Below are 11415 nucleotides of genomic sequence, written 5' to 3' on the forward strand. Positions count from 1 at the left end.
GGGAGCACTTTGACCAGTCCTAGCCAGAGGGGAATCACCCATCCCAGCAGTCGGAATGTGAATTTCTCAGCAAGCCTTGCCACTGCAAGCCACAGTGCTCTGCGGCCCTAGGTAAACTTGAAAGGCAGTCTAGGATAAAAGGACTGCATTTCCTAGGCAACTCCTAGTGCTGGGATGGCCTCAAGGCCAGTGGAATAGAGTGACATATGACGTAGCAAGACACAAGCTGGGGTGACTAAGGGAGTGCTTACACCACTTCTCCACAAACCCCAGGCAGTACAGCTTGCAGCAATGAAAGTGAACCCTTCCTGCTGCTTATAGAGAGGAGAAAGAAGCTTGAAGAGGACTTTGTCTTGCATCTTGGATACCAGCTCAACCACAGTAGGATAGGCCAATGAGCAGAGTTGTGAGGCCCCTATTCCAGGCCCTAGATCACAGACAACATTTCTAGACGCACTCTGGGCTGAAATGGAACCTGCTTTCTTGAAGGGAAGAACCCAGTCTTGGCAAGATTTATTACCCATTAACTGACAAGCCCCTGGGCACTAACTAACCTGCAGCAATACCCTGCTAGTATTCCATGGGCCTTGGGAAGTGCTGACTTCAGGTGAGACCCAGCATATTGCCAGTGTGGTGGCTATGCTGAAATACTCCTTCTGTTGAGAAAAGCAGAGGGGAAAGTAAAGGGGACCTTGTCTTGTGCCTTAGGTACCAGCTTAGCCACGGTGGGAAGAACAACGAGCAGGCTACTGGGGTCCCTGAGTCCAGGTCTAGGCTCTTGGACAGCATTTCTGGACCTGCCCTGGGCAAGAGGGGAGACCACTGCCTTCAAGTGTGAGTCCTAGGCCTGGCAATATTCACCATAAGCTCACTGAAGAGCCTTTGAGATTTAAGTGAACATCAGCAATGGCCTAGCAGAATCCCACATGGGCTGGTGGTAGTGGCAGCCGCAGGAAAAGGCTCTTGTGCCTGTGGAAAGGGGAGGAAAGTTCGGGAAGGACATTGGGTTGGGGTTTGAGTGTCATCTTAGCTGCAGTAAAATAGAACATCAGGCAAATTTCTGGTTTTTTTTTTTTTGACATGGAGTCTCGTTCTGTCACCCAGGCTGGAGTGCAGTGGCACGATCTCAGCTCACTGCAAGCTCTGCCTCCTAGTTTCATGCCATTCTCCTGCCTCAGCCTCCTGAGTAGCTGGGACTACAGGCACCTGCCACCACACCCACCTAATTTTTTTGTATTTTTAGTAGAGACGGGGTTTCACCATGTTAGCCGGGATGGTCTCGATCTCCTAACCTGGTAATCCACCCACCTCAGCCTCCCAATCAGGTAAATTTCTAAGGTTTTTGATTCTAATCCCTGGCTCCCAGACAGTAACTCTGGACCTGTCTGGGTCCTTGAAGAATTCATTGTCCTGAAGAAAAGGACACAAATCTGTCTGGCTTCACCATCTGCTGATTGTAGAGCCCTAGGGCCTTGAGTGAACGTGGTGATAGCCAGGTAGTGATTACAGTAGGCCTTGTGTGAGACTCAGTGCTGTGCTGGCTACAGGTATGACCCAGTGCAGTTCCAGTGGTGGTGGCCACAGTGGGGCTTGCATCACCAGACCCCAAGTTCCAGGCAGAACAGCATAGAGAAAGAGAGAGACTTTGGGAGAAAATAAGGGAACGAAGAAGAGTCTCTGCCTGGCAATCCAGAGAATTCTTTCTGATCTTATCCAAGACCACCAAGACAATTCCTCTACAAGTTGGAAGAAATGACAGCATTATTGGGCTTGGGGCCCAAGTCCCTTTGAATACCTGGAAAGCCTTCACAAGTAGTATGGGCACAAACAAGCCCAGACAGTGGAGACGACAATAAATACCTAAGTCTTCACTGCCCAGACACCAGCAAACATCTACAAGCATCAAGATCATCCAGGAAATCATGACTTCACAAAATGAACTAAATAAGGCAGCAAGGACCAATTCTGGAAAGACAGAAATATGTGACTTTTCAGGCAGATAATTCAAAATAGCTATTTTGAGAGAAGTCAAAGAAAACAAAGATAACCAGAGAAAAAATTCAAAATCCTATCAGATAAATTTAACAAATAGATTGCAATATTTTTTTAAAAAAATCAAGCAGAAATTCTAGAGTTGAAAAATGTAATTGGCATACAAAAGGATGCATCAGTCTCTTAAAAGCAGAACTAAGAACTAATCAAGCAAAAGAATGAATCATTGAGCTTAAAGACAGGCTATTTGAAAATATACAGTCAAAGGAAACAAAAGAAATAAGAATAAAAAACAATGTAACATGCCTACAAGATCTAGAAAATAGTTTCAAAAGAGCAAATTTAAAAGTTATTGGCCTTAAAGAGGGGGTGAGGGGGGGTAGAAAGTTGATTCAAAAGGATAGTATCAGAGAACATCTCAAACCTAGAGAATATCAACATTCAAGTATAAGAAGGCTATATAACACCAAGCAGAATTAATCCAGAAGAGACTCAAGTCATTTAATAATCAAACTCCCAAAGGTTACAGATTTAAAAGTAGCATAAAAGCAGCAAGAGAAAGTAAACAAATTATACACAATGGTGCTCCAATACATCTGGCAGCAGACTTTTTGGTGGAAGCCTTACAAGCCTTGAGATAGTAGCATGACATATTTTAAGGGCTGAAGGATAAACACTTTTACTCTAGAATGGCATATCCAGTGAAAATATCTTTTCTGCATAAGGAGAAATAAAGACCTTCCAAGGCAAAAGCTAAGTGATTTCATCAACACCAGATCTGTCCTAAAAGAAATGTTAAAGGGAGTTCTTCAATCAGAAAAGGATGTTAATGAACGATATAAAATATCTGAATGTACAAAATCACTGGTAATAGTAAGTACACAAAAAACACAGAATATTATAACACTGTAATTGTAATGTGTAAACTACCATTATCTTAAGTAGAAAGACTAAATGATGAATGAATCAAAAATAATAACAACAACTTTCCAAAACATAGAAAGTATAATAAGACATAAAGAGAAAGAGCAAAAAGTTAAGAAGCAGGGGAACGAATGAAAAGTATAGAACTTTTATTAGATTTCCTTTGGTGTGTTTGTTTGCTTATGCAATCAGTGTTAAGTTGTCATCAGTTTAAAATAATGGGTTATGAGATAGTAACCTCAAATCAAAAAACATACAGTGGATACAAAAAATAAAAATTAAGAAATTAAATCATAGAGTCACAGAAAATCACCTTCCCTAAAAGGAAGACAGAAAGGAAAGAAGGAAGGAATGAAGGAAGAGAAGACCACAAAACAACTAGAAAATAAATAACAAAATAGCAAGAATAAGTCTCTACTTAATAATAGCAATGAATGAAAATGGACTAAACTCGCCAATAAATAGTCATAGAGTAGCTGAATGGATGAAAAAAACAATACCTAATGATCTGTTGCCTGCAAGAAACACACTTCTAGTATACTTCTTAGTCTACACATAAACTGAAAATAAAGTAATGGAAAAATATATTCCATGTCAATGGAAACCAGTGAAGAGCAGGAGTTATTATACTTGTATTAGACAAAATAGATTTCAAGGCAAAAACTATAAGAAGAGGTAAACAAGGTCACCTATAACGATAAAGGGGTCAGTTCAGCAAGAGGCTATATCAATTTTAAATATTTATGCACCTAACACCCGAGCACCCAGATATATAAAACAAGTATTATTAGCGCTAAAGGGAGAAAAGTCCCAGTGCAATAATAGCTGGAGACTTCAATACCCTACTTTCAGCATTGGACAGATTTTCCACATACAAAGTCAACAAAGAAATATCAGACTTAATCTGCACCATTGACAAAATGAATCTAACAGATATTTATAGAACATTTCATCCAAGAGCTACAGAATACACATTCTTCTCCTCAGCACAGGGATCATTCTCAAGAATAGACCATGTGTTAGGTCACGAAATAAGTCTTAAAACTTCAAAAAATTGAGATAATATCATTTAGTCTTTCTACTTAAGATAATGGTAGTTTACACATCACAATTACAGTGTTATAATATTCTGTGTTTTTCTATGTACTTACTATTACCAGTGATTTTGTACATTCAGATTATTTTATATGGTTCATTAACATCCTTTTCTGATTGAAGAACTCCCTTTAACATTTCTTTTAGGACAGGTCTGGTGTTGATGAAATGACTTAGCTTTTGCCCTGGAAGGTCTTTACTTCTCCTTATGCAGAAAAGATATTTTCACCTGATATGCTATTCTAAAGTAAAAGATAATAAAGTGGGATAATACTAGAAATTAATAACAAGAGGAATCTTGGAAACTACGTCAGTACATGGAAATTAAGCAATATGCTTCTGAATGACCAGTGGATCAATGAAGAAATTAAGAAGAAAATTGAAAAAATTCTTGAAACGAATGATAATGGAAACACCATATGTCAGGCCTCTGAGCCCAAGCCAAGTCATCGCATCCGCATCCCCTGTGACTTGCACGTATAGGCCCAGATGGCCTGAAGTAATTGAAGAATCACAAAAGAAGGGCAAATACCCTGCCTTGCCTTAACTGATGACATTCCACCACAAAAGAAGTGAAAATGGCCGGTCCTTGCCTTAAGCGATGATATTATCTTGTGAAATTCCTTTTCCTGGCTCATCCTGGCTCAAAAACCTCCCCCACTGAGCACCTTGTGACCCCCACTCCTGACCACCAGAGAACAACCCCCCTTTGACTGTAATTTTCCTTTACCTACCCAAATCCTATAAAACGGCCCCACCCTTATCTCCCTTCGCTGACTCTCTTTTTGGACTCAGCCCACCTGCACCCAGGTGAAATAAACAGCCATGTTGCTCACACAAAGCCTGTTTGGTGGTCTCTTCACACAGATGTGCATGACACCATATATCAAAACTTATGGGATATAGCAAAAGCAGTACTCAGAGGGAAGTCTGGAGCTATAAATGCCTACATCAAAAAGAGGAAAAACTTCAAATAAACAACCTAATGATGCATCTTATTTATTTATTTATTTATTTATTTATTATTATTATTATTATTATGATGCATCTTAAAGAGCTAGAAAAGCAATAGCAGGCTGAATGTGATGGCTCACACCTGTAATCCCAGCACTTTGAGAGGCTGAGACGGGCAGATCATGACGGCAGGATTTCAAGACCAGCCTGGCCAACATAGTGAAACCCTGTCTCTACTAAAAATACAAAAAATTAGCTGGCCGTGGTGGCAGGCGGCTGTAATCCCAGCTACTCGGGAGGCTGAGGCAGGAGAATCGCTTGAACCTGGGAGGCAGAGGTTGCAGTGAGTAGAGATTGTACCACTGCACTCCAGCCTGGGTGACAGAGTGAGACTCCATTTCAAAAAAACAGACCAAAAATAGCAAATTGAGTTTAAAATTAGTAGAAGAAAAATAAAAATCAGAGCAGAAATAAATGGTTTTGAAACAAAGAAAATAATACAAAAGATAAATGAAACAAAAAATTGAATTTCTGAAAAGATAAACAAAGCTAACCTTTAGCTAGACTAATGAAGAAAGGGAGAAGAGCCAAATAAATCAAATCAGAGATGAGAAAGGAGACATTACAACTAATGCTACAGAAATTCAAAGGATTATTAGTGGGTACTATGAGCAAGTATATGCCAAATAATGGGAAAATCTAGAGGAACTGGATAAACTGCTAGACACATACAACCTATCAAGTTTGAACGATGAAAAAATCCAAAATGTGAAAAAAAAATAATAACAAGTAGTGAAATCAAAGCCGTCATAAATAGTCTTCCAGTAAAGGAAAACCCGAGACCCAGTGGCTTCGCTGCTGCATTCTATCAAGCATTTAAAGAAGAATACCAATCCTACTGAAACTATTCTGAGAAATAGAGAAGGAGGGAATACTTCCAAACTCATTCGATGAGGCCAGAATTACCCTGATTCCAAAACCAGACTAATGCACATCAAACAAGAAAACTACATGAGAATATCTCTAATGAATATTCACTCAAAAATCCTTAAGAAAATATCAGCAAACTGAATTCAAGAACACATTAAAAAGAACATTCATCAAGGTGGGTTATAAACCAGAGTGATATTTCGTGGATGAGGCAAAGTGGTGATAAAATAAGACTGCAAAGATGCAGAAGGAGAGATGAGTGGGGCATATCAGAAGGCAGAAAGAAACTACAGTCTTCTTATGTTTGTTTTATCCAGCAGTCTCCACCCACTCCTGCCCTATCTGCATGCACTTCAGGATCTGCTGGGGTGGAGGGGAATGGTATTCTGTAGGTCCCTGGAAAACACATTAATCTTCCCTTTATAAACTATGTGGATATATGGGGTGGGGTGGGGTGGAGTGAGGTGGGGCGGGTATTCTTGGGCCATGGTATCTGTGGGTGCATGTGCACAGTAAAGGGTAAAACATGGTCTGGAATTCATCCTAGTGGTTGCCTCTGGGGAAGAAGTGAAGGGAATGGGATTGGGCAGGGATTAAAATAAAGCTATATTTCAACCCTACAGAAAAACTTGTAGTTTATGGAAATATGCAAATGTTAACAGTTATTGATTTTAGGTAGCAAGATGGAGGCTCTGGGTGACAGCATGGCAGAGTACTTTGGCAAGCTTACCCTGAGTTACAGTGACAATGGGACCAAGCCTTAGGCTGGATTCCCTACAGATAGGAGGTGATTTCCTGCATATTACCCTTACAAATCCTCCACTCCTGATTTTTTCTTTCAATTCTGCCATTTCTCCCAATAAAATAACACCGCAAAAAATACTTCAGTAGAAGGATTGAAAAATAAAAGATCAGGGTTGAAGGTCAAATTTGTGATATTGAATATAAAGTAGTATATATACTCCTAACTGTTAAGCCAGTGACTCTGGCTGTTGTGAAGAATATAGAGGGCTGTGGGAGAGTTGAAAGTAGAGACCAGGTGGAGACATTGCCCAAGTAAGAGACTAGCGTGGTTTGAACTGTGATGGTGGCTGATTAAATGAAGAGAAGTAGACAAGTTTTCGATGGATTTTGGACAAAGTGACAAGTGGTGCTCATGGACAGGAGGTTAGGAATGGAAATATACATACAGGAGACATTTTATAGATGGTATTGAAGTCATGTGATTGGATGAACTCACCAGAAAGAGAGTGTAAGGAAGAGTATGACAAATCCAGCCCCAAGTGCAGGGCAGCTAACATTTAGGGGATGGTTGAGGTGTTTGAACACCCAGAGAGTTGCTGGTCCCACCTTGACCATCACCTTATTCTAGGCTATGACCCCTAATGTCTGCCCCAATTTTATCTCAAAATCAGCCTGTTCTGACAAGCTCAATGTGGCCTCTGGTTTTTCCTTTCGAGACATAGAGAATAGTTAGCCTTTTATATTTTCTTCATGGCTATAGGTAGAAAGAAATCATTTCCTAGTGAAAAGAAGATTCCACACAGAAATAATACACTTGTTTCTCTGTTTTTTTTTTTTTTTTCCCTGTTTCCCTTTAAAAATTCTTCTCCTCTCTCAGTCCACTCACTATTTGACCAAAGGAAATCTCCATCCGTGTAAACCCTAAGGTTGTCCATGTCTGTAGAAAAATACTCAAAACATTTTGCTTCTTCTGTGCTACAAAAGAGAATATTGTTTCTTTTGTGGGTTACAAAGATAAAAGTTAAAAATTTACAGACTATATGCTTTAGTCAAAGACACATGGGTAACTTGTATCTTATTAAAGCTGGCAGACTGCATTGAAAATTTATTAAAATATAAGCAAGTTTAGCCATGCAGTAATTATCTTCCACATTTCCCCATGACTGCACTTTAACACTTTTCTTAAAAATTAGGATTCTGGCACTTTGAGTTCAGTTTCCAGAAAATGCTATTGCCTCTTTATGTGTCTTAGTCAGACTTGGTTTTCTCACTGTATCTTTTTCTCTGCCTGCTGTAAGGACTGCTGCACTGTCTGACTTTGTCTCAGGTATTACCTATTGAAATATATAAGTCCATTGACCGTTCTCCTATAAATATGAGAAAGAACAGAGCAAGTATTTATTTTTGAATGTTTCAAACTTTAAATTGACTGAGGGGTCATTTAATTTTTGGAGAGAAAATTTGGTGCAATGTTTTCTTAATCTCAGATTGCCCTGGTTTAAATCCCAGCTTATCCACTCATCTTGGGTAAACTCGGGCAAGTTATTTAACTGTGTTGTGCCTCAGTTTCTCCCTACGTAATATGGGGATAATAAAAGCATTAACATCATTGGCTTGTTGAGATTAAATAAGCTAATATATGTAAATCGCTTAGAGTACTGCCTGGCACAGTGTATGTTCATCATGTGGTAGCCATGATTTATCATCATCACTATTATTATGCTCTATTCTTAAGTTCCCTTGCTTCATTTATGCTTTGGGGAAAATACTTCATTTCTGTACTTTGCCACTGGGGGTCACTCTTGCATTACTACTAACCATGTCACCTTGCATACTGAGAAGGAAAAACCCTTAGAAGCTGATTTGGTTGTCAGGTGCCACCAGGACTCAGCAGGGTACATGGCTGTTTTTACTGTCCCACACTCAGGGCCAAGACTGGAGACAGGCTTTGCTGTGATAACTTTTTCATTGTATTCCCCCTCCTCATTCTATCTCAACCAGCTTTCCCTTGAATTTGCTCCTAGAATATTGTGCTTGTTCTTCCCAATCAATCTCAGTTTGCCTGAGCCTCCTGTTTCCATCCAGAACTGCCTCCCACTCCTCAGAGATGGATAAGAGCAACAGGATGAAGTGCTCACCTTGATCCCCATATTCATCTGGATGTTTGGATCTGAAAAGCAGAGGAATGGCTGGGTGGGGCTTGGGGGAAGAGCGAGCAAAAGGGAACACATTAGGGCTACTGATAACATAACTAGAATCAGTACATCATCATGAGTTTTGGCATAGAGCTTCTCGGGCCTTGCTGCATATTAGAATCACCTGCAGAGCTTTTGAAAATCTCAATACCCAGGCCACATCCCAGATGAAATAAATAAGTCTTTAGGGCAGGACCTGGGCATCCCAGGCATTGATAACCAGAACATCTTGCTGCTCAAAATGTGGTCTGTGTACCAACAGCATCAATCTCAACTGAGAGCCTATTAGCAATTCAAAATCTCAAGCCACAACTCAGACCTACAGTATGAGAATCTGCATTTTAACAGGACTCAAGGTGATCAATATGCACTCTTAATTTTAAGAAGCACTCTTTAGCACCTTGGTTTTTAAACGTGGCTGTAATTTATTTATTTATTTATTTATTTATTTATTTATTTATTGAGACGGAGTCTCGCTCTGTCGCCCAGGCTGGAGTGCAGTGGCGCGATCTCAGCTCACTGCAAGCTCCGCCTCCCGGGTTCACGCCATTCTCCTGCCTCAGCCTCCCGAGTAGCTGGGATTACAGGCGCCCGCCACCACGCCCGGCTAGTTTTTTGTATTTTTTAGTAGAGACGGGGTTTCACTGTGTTAGCCAGGATGGTCTCGATCTCCTGACCTCGTGATCCGACGTGGCTGTAATTTATATCACCTGACGTTATGTTCTGAATGCCTGTGTCCTCCAAAAATTTATGTGAAAGCTCCAACTCCCAATGTGATGGGTATTTCTTGGCCTATCAATACTGCAAAAAATAAGAATGCATGTTTGAAGAGAACACCGAGGGAGTGGCTGTACTACTGTAATCGCCCAACTGGTTCTTCTTGCCCACTGCACAGATAGAGTCGATTTACTGAAACAGCAGTATTGCAGGAAAGGAATAGTTTTATTAGTGCAGGGTCAGCCACACAGAAGTCAGGGATTTATTACTCAAGTAAATCTCCCCCAAGATTTGGAGACTAGGGCTTTTTAATGATAATTTGGTGGGTGGGGGCTAGAGAAGGGGGAATCCTCATTAATTGGGTCAAGGATTAAATCATAGGGAGTTGAGGCTGTGTCCTCTTAGGCTGAGTCAGTTCCTGGGTCAGATCACAAGACCCGTTGAGCCAGCTTACCAGTCTAGGTGGAACCAGCTGGTCCAACAGAATGAAGGGCTTTGAACACCAATCTTAGGTTTTACAATAGTGATGCTATCTATAGAAGCAGTTGGGGAGGTTATGAGCCTTGTGACCTCTGGCTACATAACTCCTGAGCCATAATTTCTAATCTTGTGGCTAATTTGCTAGTTCTACAAAGGCAGTTTTGGTCCTCAAACAAATAAGGGTTGTTTTGGGAGGTTGGAAAGCATGGATTTTGCATGCATGAAGGGCATGAATTTGGGGGCTCCAGGGGCACAATGCTATCAACTGAATGTTCATGTACCCTCCAAATCACATGTTGAAGCACTGTCTTCCAAGGTGATAGTATTTGAAGTTGGGGCTGTAAGGAGAAAAACCTGGAATCATATAGAAATACCTTCCCCCAAACTGGGAGTGAGCCAAGAGATCAAGAAATGACGTGGAGAAGTCCAGCTTGGCGAGTAGATGAGTTTATTAGGATTTACATAGGAGGCACTCCAGGATGACAGCAGGACAGCTTTAGAGATCTGCACTACTTATTATTTTTAAACTACTTTTAAGCTAATTTTCTGGCTCTTTACTTACTTTGTTTAAGTGATGAGACTTTTTCTTGGTAGGTTCTCAGATACTGTCTGGGATGTTTGGATTCTCAGGGACACCCGCTCTCTGGCTGGGCAACATGGCCTTGGCTCATGGCCTGGCCTTCAGGGTTTGGGCAGCAGAAATAAACCCTTTAGTAATCTGATTGGGACCCTTCACACTACAGGGGCCTTTGAGATATAATTAGGTTTAGATGAGGCGAGGCCCTGAGGAAGGAGCCTTTGTCTGATCATCCTTACAAGAAAAGACACCAGAGAGCATGCTCTTTCTTTCTCTCTCTCCCTGTCTGCCATGCCATTTGAGCACACAGTAAGAAGGTGGTCATTTGCAAATCAGACAGCTGTCACCAGAAACCACGCGATTACGCTGGTCTTGTACTTCCAGCCTCCAGAGCTGTGAGAAATAAGTTTCTGTTAAGTCATACACTCATTCTGTTGTGGCAGCCTGAGCAGACACTTGGGAAGCTGGGAAATAACACTGATGTTGCTGTTTAAACTCACTAAGTCATACCTTCATGCAAGTATTGGATCAAACATAACAAAAATTTAGTATAACTTCAACATGATTGAATTTGAAAATATTTAAAGTGAATTGGAATCCTCTCAGTTCCACTGATTTTGCATACAGACACACACACACACAGACACAGACACACACACACACACACACAGACACACACACAGACACAATTTTGTCCATTTTATTTTATCACAAACTGGTCTGTCTTATACCATGGATTGTCAAACTATAGCCTATAAGCCAAATCCAGCCAACCATGTCTTTATAATAAAGTTTTATGGAAACAGA

This window comes from Mandrillus leucophaeus, unplaced genomic scaffold (assembly GCF_000951045.1).
Source record: "Mandrillus leucophaeus isolate KB7577 unplaced genomic scaffold, Mleu.le_1.0 Scaffold509, whole genome shotgun sequence".
Taxonomy (NCBI): Eukaryota; Metazoa; Chordata; class Mammalia; order Primates; family Cercopithecidae; genus Mandrillus; species Mandrillus leucophaeus.